This window comes from Triticum dicoccoides, chromosome 3B, assembly GCF_002162155.2.
Source record: "Triticum dicoccoides isolate Atlit2015 ecotype Zavitan chromosome 3B, WEW_v2.0, whole genome shotgun sequence".
In the NCBI taxonomy this organism is placed as follows: domain Eukaryota; kingdom Viridiplantae; phylum Streptophyta; class Magnoliopsida; order Poales; family Poaceae; genus Triticum; species Triticum dicoccoides.
The window spans coordinates 839,160,204-839,169,962 of NC_041385.1; positions in this window are offsets into that span (position 1 = coordinate 839,160,204).

Here is a 9,759-nt window from a genome sequence, read left to right on the forward strand (position 1 = left end):
GGTAAGGTTCCCGGACTCTACGACGACTGGGAGGAGTGTCGGAGACAGGTTCACCATTTCAGCGGTAACAGTTACAAAGGGTACACCACTAGGGCGGAGGCGGAATCAAGATACGCCCGCTATCTAGCGGGAGAGAGGAGGGAGCGTTGGAGGAACCGGATGAAGACCAGTTTCATCGCGATGATGCTCATCGTGATGACCGCAGCTCTCCTCTATGTGATGGTATTTTAAATGATCGATATCGACTTGTAATGTGAAGACAAACTCGCTACTTGCGGTCTCGAGACTTGTAATGTTCTATCTTTGTTCGGCCTTTTGAATTCGGAGACTAATATGATGAATTGTATTCAGAGACTAATCTTCTATTGTATTCGATGAATCTGCTGTTGTTGTGTGCCGTTGTCTAAATTCTGTCCAATAATATATTTTGTAACCTGTGAAAATATCAGAAAAGAAAAAAAATCCCTAATATTCATACTAGTGGCGCACCACACAAGACACTAATGGCGCACTATGATAATCACACTAATGGCGCATCACCCACTGGTGCGCCATTAGTATGCCAAAGCACATGGGTACATATGGCCCCCTGGGAGGCATACTAATGGCGCACTCTAAGCTATACTAATGGTGCACTACGTGGTGTGCCATTAGAACATCAGATACTAATGGCGCACTAGTGGTGCACCATTAGAATTTAATTCTAATGGCATGATGCTAGTGGCGCACCAGTAGTGCGCCATTAGTAGGCAACACTGGTGCGCCACTAGCATGCCTTTTCCTACTAGTGATGGGAGCCAAGGACCAGAGGGGAAACCCTTCTCCCATCTAGGGAGGAGGTCAAGGAAGAGAAGAAGAAGGTGGCCCCGGAGCGCTGCCGGGGGCCATCATCATCACCGCGATCTTCACCAACACCTCCATCATCTTCATCAACATCTCCATCACCTTCCCCCATCTATATTCAGCAGTCCACTCTCCCGCAACCCGATGTACCCTCGACTTGAACATGGTGCTTTATGCTTCATACTATTATCCAATGATGTGTTGCCATCCTATGATGTCTAAGTAGATTTCCGTTGTCCTATCGGTGATTGATGAATTGCTATTATTGGTTTGAGTTGCATGTTTTATTATTGGTGTTGTCCTATTGTGCCCTCCGTGTCGCACAAGCGTGAGGGATTCCCGCTGTAGGGTTTGCAATATGTTTATGATTTGCTTATGGTGGGTTGCGTGAGTGATTGAAACACAAACCCGAGTAAGTAGGTTGTTCGCGTATGGGATAAAAGGGGACTTGATGCTTTAATGCCATGGTTGGGTTTTACTTAATGAGTCTTTAGTAGTTGCGGATGCTTGCTAGAGTTCCAATCATAAGTGCATAGAATTCCAAGTAATGGATGATATGTTAGCTTATGCCTCTCCCTCAAATAGAATTGCAATAGTGATTACCGGTCTAGTAACATAGTCAATTGCTTAGGGGCAATTTCAAAACTCCTACCACCACTTTTCCACACTCTCTATATTTACTTTAGTTGTGTTTTTATCTAAGCAGCCCCTAGTTTATGTTTACTCGCTCTTTATTTTCTTGCTAGCCTTTCCTACAACACCTACAAAGTACTTCTAGTTTCATACTTGTTCTAGGTAAAGCGAACGTCAAGCGTGCGTAGAGTTGTATCGGTGGTTGATAGAACTTGAGAGAATATTTATTCTACCTTTAGCTCCTCGTTGGGTTCGACACTCTTACTTATCGAAAACTGTTGCGATCCCCTATACTTGTGGGTTATCAAGACCTTTTTCTGGCGCCGTTGCCGGGGAGTCATAGCGTGGGGTGAATATTCTCGTGTGTGCTTGTTTGCTTTATCACTAAGTAATTTTTATTTGTTGTTCTTAGTTGTTCTCTATCTTTAGTTATGGATATGGAACACAAAATACCAAAAAAATTAGAGGTACTTGCTACTCATGTAGATGGGGTAACTCCTAAAACCCCCGATTCTCATTATGTGAGAGATATTATGTACTACTTTGATAATCCTGAGAAAACCCCGTTCAACTTTATAATGGGAGACACGTTGAATCAACGTGAATACTTTAGGGATTATTGCTCGACACAAAAAGGGAAACTATTATGGGATCAATTTATTATGTTGCGTTGATATGCCTGGAATCTATGCTTGAAATATGATATTACTTGTTGCTCTAGGATGGAGGCTCCACACCTTCCCTTTTCATGCAAATTTAATGATAATGAAACCTTAGCTTCTTATGCTAATGGTATATTAATGCTTTTATGAAGAAAGTCAACGCTGTCCAAGAAGAGACTAATATTTTGCAGGAAGCTATGGAAGAAGAAATTGATGAAACTGTGAGCTCATTAGATGAAAAAGATGATGAGGAGAGCGAAGAACAAAAGGAGGAAGAGCGGATTTATCACCCATGCCCACCTTCTAATGAGAGTAACTCTTCAACTCATACATTGTTTAATTCCCCTTCGAGCTTAGCAAAGGATGATTGCTATGATGATTGCTATGATCCCGTTGATTCTCTTGAAATATCCCTTTTTGATGATGCTTGCTATGCTTGTGGCCAAGATGCCAATATGAATGATGCTTATGGAGATGAACTTGCTATAGTTCCTTATGTTAAACATGAAATTGTTGCTATTACACCCATGTATGATAGTCCTATTATCTTTTTGAATTCTCCTTACTACACTTTATCGGAGAAGTTTGTGCTTATTAAGGATTATATTGATGGGTTGCCTTTTACCATTGCACATGATGATTTTGATAGATATAATATGCATGTGCTTGCTTCTCCTACTTGCAATTATTATGAGAGAGGAACTATATCTCCACCTCTCTATGTTTCCAATACGATAGAATTGCAAAGAACTGCTTATACTATGCATTGGCCTTTACTATGTATGCATGAATTGTTCTTTTATGACATGCCGATGCATAGGAAGAGAGTCAGACTTCGTTGTTGCATGATATATGTTACTTTGTGCTCACTACTAAATTACAAATCATTGTTAATTAAAATTGGCTTTGATATACCTTGGGATCCGGGTGGATTCGTTACTTGAGCACTAAATGCCTAGCTTAATGGCTTTAAAGAAAGCGCTGCCAGGGAGACAACCCGGAAGTTTTAGAGAGTCATTTATTTCTGTTGAGTGCTTTCATATAGTTTAAAAACAAAAAAAGAAAGAGGGGAACCTAAAAACTTTTCAAAAAGGAAAGTGAAAGTAAGAAAGACAAGCATTGTTGAAGTGGGAGAGCTCCTTGAACTTTGTTCATGCTCACGGAAACTTTGTGAATCTTGATTACAGAAAATTTTCAACAAAAATAATTATCCCCTTGTACATTTCCATTGTATTATAAAAATAATGTGCCAAGGTTTGCCTTTAGGATGTTTACAATGCTTGTTGGTTTGTGCGGTGCAGGACAGAAACTTTGGCTGTAGTGCGTGAATTTTAGTTTTTTACAGGAACGTCAAATGGATCTGATTCTTTTTGCACTGTATTGATGTACAAATTGCATATTTTTCCTAATGTTGGCAGAATTTTTCAAGTATCATAAGTATGGTGAATGTTCAGATTGCTACAGACTGTTCTGTTTTTGACAGATTCTATTTTTGATGCATAGTTTGCTTGTTTTGATGAATCTATCAATTTATATTAGTGGATTAAGCCATGGAAAATCTATATTACAGTAGACACAATGCAAAAACAAAATATGAATTGGTTTGCAACAGTACTTAGAGTGGTGATTTGCTTTATTATACTAACGGATCTTACCGAGTTTTCTGTTGAAGTTTTGTGTGGATGTAGTGTCTAATGGAGGATGTCTCGATATGAGGAAAAGGAAGAGAGGCAAGAGCTCAAGATTGGGGATGCCCGAGGCACCCCAAGTAAATACTCAAGGAGACTTAAGCGTCTAAGCTTGGGGATGCCCCGGAAGGCATCCCGAGGGAGTCCTGGACTAGGGGGTGTCCGGATAGCCGAACTATCATCATCGGCCGGACTCCAAGACTATGAAGATACAAGATTGAAGACTTCGTCCCATGTCCGGATGGGACTTTCCTTGGCGTGGAAGTATGTAGATCTCCTACCATTGTAACCGACTCTGTGTAACCCTAGCCCTCTCCGGTGTCTATATAAACCGGATGGTTTTAGTCCGTAGGACAACAACAATCATACCATAGGCTAGCTTCTAGGGTTTAGCCTCCTTGATCTCGTGGTAGATCTACTCTTGTAATACCCACATCATCAATATCAATCAAGTAGGACGTAGGGTTTTACCTCCATCAAGAGGGCCCGAACCTGGGTAAAACATCGTGTCCCTTGTCTCCTGTTACCATCCGCCTAGACGCATAGTTCGGGACCCCCTACCCGAGATCCACCGGTTTTGGCACCGACATTGGTGCTTTCATTGAGAGTTCCTCTGTGTCGTCACCGATAGGCTCGATGGCTCCTTCGATCATCAACAACGACACGGTCCGGAGTGAGACTTTTCTCCCCAGACAGATCTTCGTATTCGGCGGCTTTGCACTGCGGGCCAATTCGGTTGGCCATCTGGAGTAGATCGAAAGCTATGCCCCTGGCCGTCGGGTCAGATTTGGAAGTCTTAACTTCACGGCTGACATCCGCGGGGACTTGATCTTCAACAGATTCGAGCCACAGCCGAGTCGCCGCACTGTCACGATGGGCATGATTTAGCTCTGCTGCCAGACAGTGCCCTGGAGGCCACACACGAGACCGCTCCGACCCTTGATTCGGAGCCGGCCGCGCAGATCGAGGACGGATGGTTAGACACCGCCTCGAGGGCTGCAACCTCTACGGTGATAGAGCCGAATACTGACTTTGTCCCTTCTGAAGCTCGTGACTCCAAGGCGCCGGACTCCGAACCTCCCGCGCCCCCACCAATCGAATCCGACTGGGCGCCGATCATGGAGTTCGCCGCTACGGACATCTTTCAACACTCACCTTTTGGCGATGTTTTGAGCTCGCTAAAATATCTCTCGTTATCAGGAGAGCCCTGGCCGGACTGCGGTCAGGATGATTGGGATGCGGACGACGAAGAAATTCAAGACCCACCCACCACCCACTTAGTAGCCGCTGTCGATGATCTAACCGACATGCTAGACTTCGACTCCGACAACATCGACGGTATGGACGACGATGCCGGAGACGACCAAGAACCAGCGCCTACTGGGCACTGGAAAGCCACCTCGTCATACGACATATACATGGTGGATATCCCAAAGGATAGGAATGGCGAAGGAACAGCGGAGGAAGACCCCCCCAAGAAACAGCCCAAGCACCGGCGTCAGCGGCGCCGCTCTAAATTCCGCCACAGCAAGAATGGCGATTCCGGCACCGGAGATAATATTACCCCAGACAGTGCCGAAGACAACCCCCTCCAGCAAGATTCAGCGCAGGAGGACGGAGATGCCATCCCTCATGAGAGAGCGGCAGATGAAGAGGTCGAGGATGATAATTACATGCCTCCCTCCGGAGACGAGGCAAGCCTCGACGACGACGAATTTGTCGTGCCTGAGGATCCCGTCGAACAAGAGCGTTTTAAACCCAGGCTTATGGCCACGGCAAATAGCCTCAAGAAAAAGCAGCAACAACTTAGAGCTGATCAGGATCTGCTAGCCGACAGATGGACTGAAGTCCTTGCGGCTGAAGAGCATGAGCTCGAACGCCCCTCCAAAAGCTACCCCAAACGCAAGTTGCTCCCCCGATTAGAGGAGGAGGCATATAAACCTGCATCACCAGAGCACAATACGGCTGACCGGCCACCTCGCGGCCGCGACAGAGAGGCCTCTAGGCCTTTCACTATAACCGTACCCCGGCACCGCTCGAACAGCACAAGGCCACAGGGGAATGCTCCGGACTTGCGAGATATATTGGAGGATAAGGCAAGACATTCAAGATCGATCTACGGATCGCGTGGGCGCCCCATGATACGTGACGACAACCGTCGCGCCGGACACAGTAAGTCTGGCCGGGCCGAACACAATAGACAAAGCTCGTTGGAGCTTCGTCGCGATATAGCCCAATACAGAGGCGCCGCACACCCACTATGCTTCACAGACGAAGTAATGGATCATCAAATCCCTGAAGGGTTTTAACCCATGAATATCGAATCCTATGATGGCACAACAGACCCGCAGTTTCGATCAAAGACTATCTCCTTCATATCCACATGGCCCGCGGTGACGATCTTCACGCCATCAAATACCTCCCAGTCAAGCTTAAAGGACCAGCTCGGCATTAGCTTAACAGCTTGCCAGCAGAATCAATCGGATGTTGGGAGGACCTGGAAGCCGCATTCCTTGATAACTTCCAGGGCACGTATGTGCGACCACCAGACGCTGACGACCTAAGCCACATAATTCAACAGCCAGACGAATCGGCCAGACAATTCTGGACACGGTTCTTAACTAAGAAAAATCAAATCATCGACTGTTCGAATGCGGAGGCCCTCGCAGCCTTCAAACATAACATCCGCGACGAGCGTCTTGCCCGGCACCTGGGATAGGAAAAGTCGAAATCCATGGCAGCCCTCACATCACTCATGACCCGCTTTTGCGCGGGGGAGGACAGCTGGCTAGCTCGCAGCAACAACCTCAGCAAAAATTCCGGCAGTCCGGATACCAAGGATCGCAATGGCAGGTCATGTTGCAACAAGAACAAACGCCGCATTAACGGCGACAATAATGAGGATACGGCAGTCAGCGCCGGATTCAGAGGCTCGAAACCCGGTCAGCGGAAGAAGCCATTCAAAAGAACTACTACGGGTCTGTCCAATTTGGACCGAATACTCGATCGCTTGTGCCAGATACACGGCACCCCCGAAAAGCCAGCCAACCACACCAACAGGGACTATTGGGTATTCAAGCAGGCAGGCAAGCTAATCGCCGAAAACAATGACAAGGGGCTGCACAGCGATGACGAAGAAGAGACCCGACCGCCGAACAATAGAGGACAGAAGGGTTTTCCCCCACAAGTGCGGACGGTGAATATGATATACGCAACCCACATACCCAAGAGGGAGCGGAAGCGTGCACTCAGGGACGTATATGCGATGGAGACAGTCACCCCGAAGTTCAACCCATGGTCCTCCTGCCCGATCACTTTTGATCAAAGGGACCACCCCACCAGCATCCACCACGGCGGATCCGCCGCATTGGATTTAGACCCAATCGTTGATGGATTTCACCTCACCAGAGTCCTGATGGACGGCGGCAGCAGCCTGAACCTGCTTTATCAGGACACAGTGTGCAAGATGGGCATAGACCCCTCAAGGATTAAACCCACAAAGACGACCTTCAAAGGCGTCATACCAGGTGTAGAGGCCAATTGTACGGGCTCAGTCACACTGGAAGTGGTCTTTGGATCACTGGATAACTTCCGAAGTGAGGAGTTAATCTTCGACATAGTTCCGTTCCGCAGCGGCTATCATGCTTTGCTCGGACGGACCGTGTTTGCAAAGTTCAATGCGGTGCCGCACTACGCATACCTCAAGCTCAAGATGCCAGGCCCTCGAGGAGTCATCACGGTCAACGGAAACACCGAGCGCTCCCTCCGAACGGAGGAACATACAGCGGCTCTCGCGGCAGAAGTACAATGCAGCCTCTTAAGGCAATTCTCGAGTCCGGCCGTTAAGCGACCAGACACGGCCAAACGCGCCCGAAGTAACCTACAACAAGACCACCTGGCGCGTTCCGAGCATGCTTCGCAGTGCGACCACAACCCCAGCCCTCGCAAGATCGCAAGACTGGTCCTTCGCGTACATCATTACGCTCTGCAGATACCATGGGCATAGGGGAAGGGGCACGACCATGACAGGCGCAGAATGCGGCTCAACCACATCAGGGGCTCCTAAGTGTGTCATTTCTTTTTTTTCTTTCCTTTTTTTTCTTACCCGCAGGACTATGTTCACCAGAGGCCCTGTCCGGCAGTAGACTGGCCAAACTGACGATGCAACAGCCAGGGAAGGAGAAAGGCTGCAACGAATATCCAGGTGGTCTCCCTTACGAGTATTTAATCTGTTTTATACACCACTCCGCAGCCTACCCCTGGAGGGGGACATGTTTAACAGTCCCGTCCCTTGCTTATCGCACTATTTGTATCGTTCTGCATTCATAGCAGTACTTCTTGAATAAAACAATGCAGCACCTTTTTTCTTATAATTGCATTTCTTTCTTATACATATGTTCATTTACAACATGTTGCATCCGTACACTTTGGTACGGCTAAAAACACCAGGGGCTTATGTTCCCCACATCATGGTGTGATAAGTCCGAACACTTTCACAAGTGCGGCACTCCGAACTTATAGCATTATATGCATCAGCTCCGAATCATGTCTTGGGTCAATAGTTGGGTTTGCCCGGCTTCCATGTTTTGGTACCTTACGTTCCGTTGTATCGGCTAAGGTAGCACTGGGAGAACCACTGCGATTGCGCCCCAGTTGAGCTGGTTTAACGCCTCAGTGGAGAAAGCTAAAACTGACCGTCATGATGAGGCGAGAGCCGGTCGTTGTTCGAGAGGTTTTTTCGAGTCCCTAAAGACTTATGCCGCTTAGAGCGAGGTACCGGCTTTGTCCGGCCCAGGCATGGATAGCGCCCCGAATTCGGCCTTCCAAACACTAGGGGCTTTGCCGAAATTTAAAATTATAGAATTTATGGCTAAGTGAGAGTGTTCAAGCATTATAAGTCCGGTTGCCTAGTTCGTCGTGTTGAGCGCCTCCCTAGATGGACCCAAATATGGGAACAAGAGTGCTCAAATTTATGCCGAACACCCCAGCACTCGTGGCATGGGGGCTGAAGCCGACGACTTGCCATCTCTCAGATTTGATAAACAGCCGCACAGAAGGTAATATTTTAAATCAACAAGCGTTGCTTAGTGCGTATGAACAAAGTTTACTGCGCACAGGATAACAAAATGCGAGTTTACTCAAATATTACATTATTGGAGCACTCACCCGCAATAGTGCGGGCACCCTTCAGGACACTCTTATAATACATCTCGGGCATGCGATACTCCTTGCCCGGCGGTGGCGCGTCCGTCACAAGCTTCTCAGCATCCATCTTGCCCCAGTGCACCTTAGCACGGGCAAGGGCCCGACGGGCACCTTCAATACAGGCGGATCGCTTGATGACCTCAACCCATGGACACGCATCCACTAGCCGCCGCACCAGGCCGAAGTAGCTTCCAGGCATGGCCTCATTAGGCCACAGCCGAACTATGAGGCCCTTCATGGCCTGTTCGGCCACCTTGTGGAGCTCGACCAGCTGCTTCAGCTGGTCGCTAAGGGGAACCGGATGTCCGGCCTCAGCATACTGAGACCAGAAGACCTTCTCCGTCGAGATCCCCTCCTCGACCCTGTAGAAAGCGGCAGCATCGGACACGCTGCAGGGCAGATCTGCGAACGCTCCTGGAGAGCTCCGAATTTGGGTAAGTAACACGTAATCCACATCCACATGCTTGCTTTGCATGAAAAATGCCTTACCCGACGCTATTTTCTTCAACGCCTCGATATCCTGGAGGGCCTTGTAGGCTTCGGCCTTAGCGGCTTTGGCACTCTCAAGAGCCGATGCAAGCTCGGACTCTCGAGTCTTCGAGTCACGCTCCAAACTCTCATGTTTTTCCACAAGAGCCTGGAGCTCTTGCCGTACCTCCGCCACCCGCGCCTCCTGCTTCTCTCACTCGGCGCGCTCCGCGGCCGCATTATGTTCGGCCACGGACACT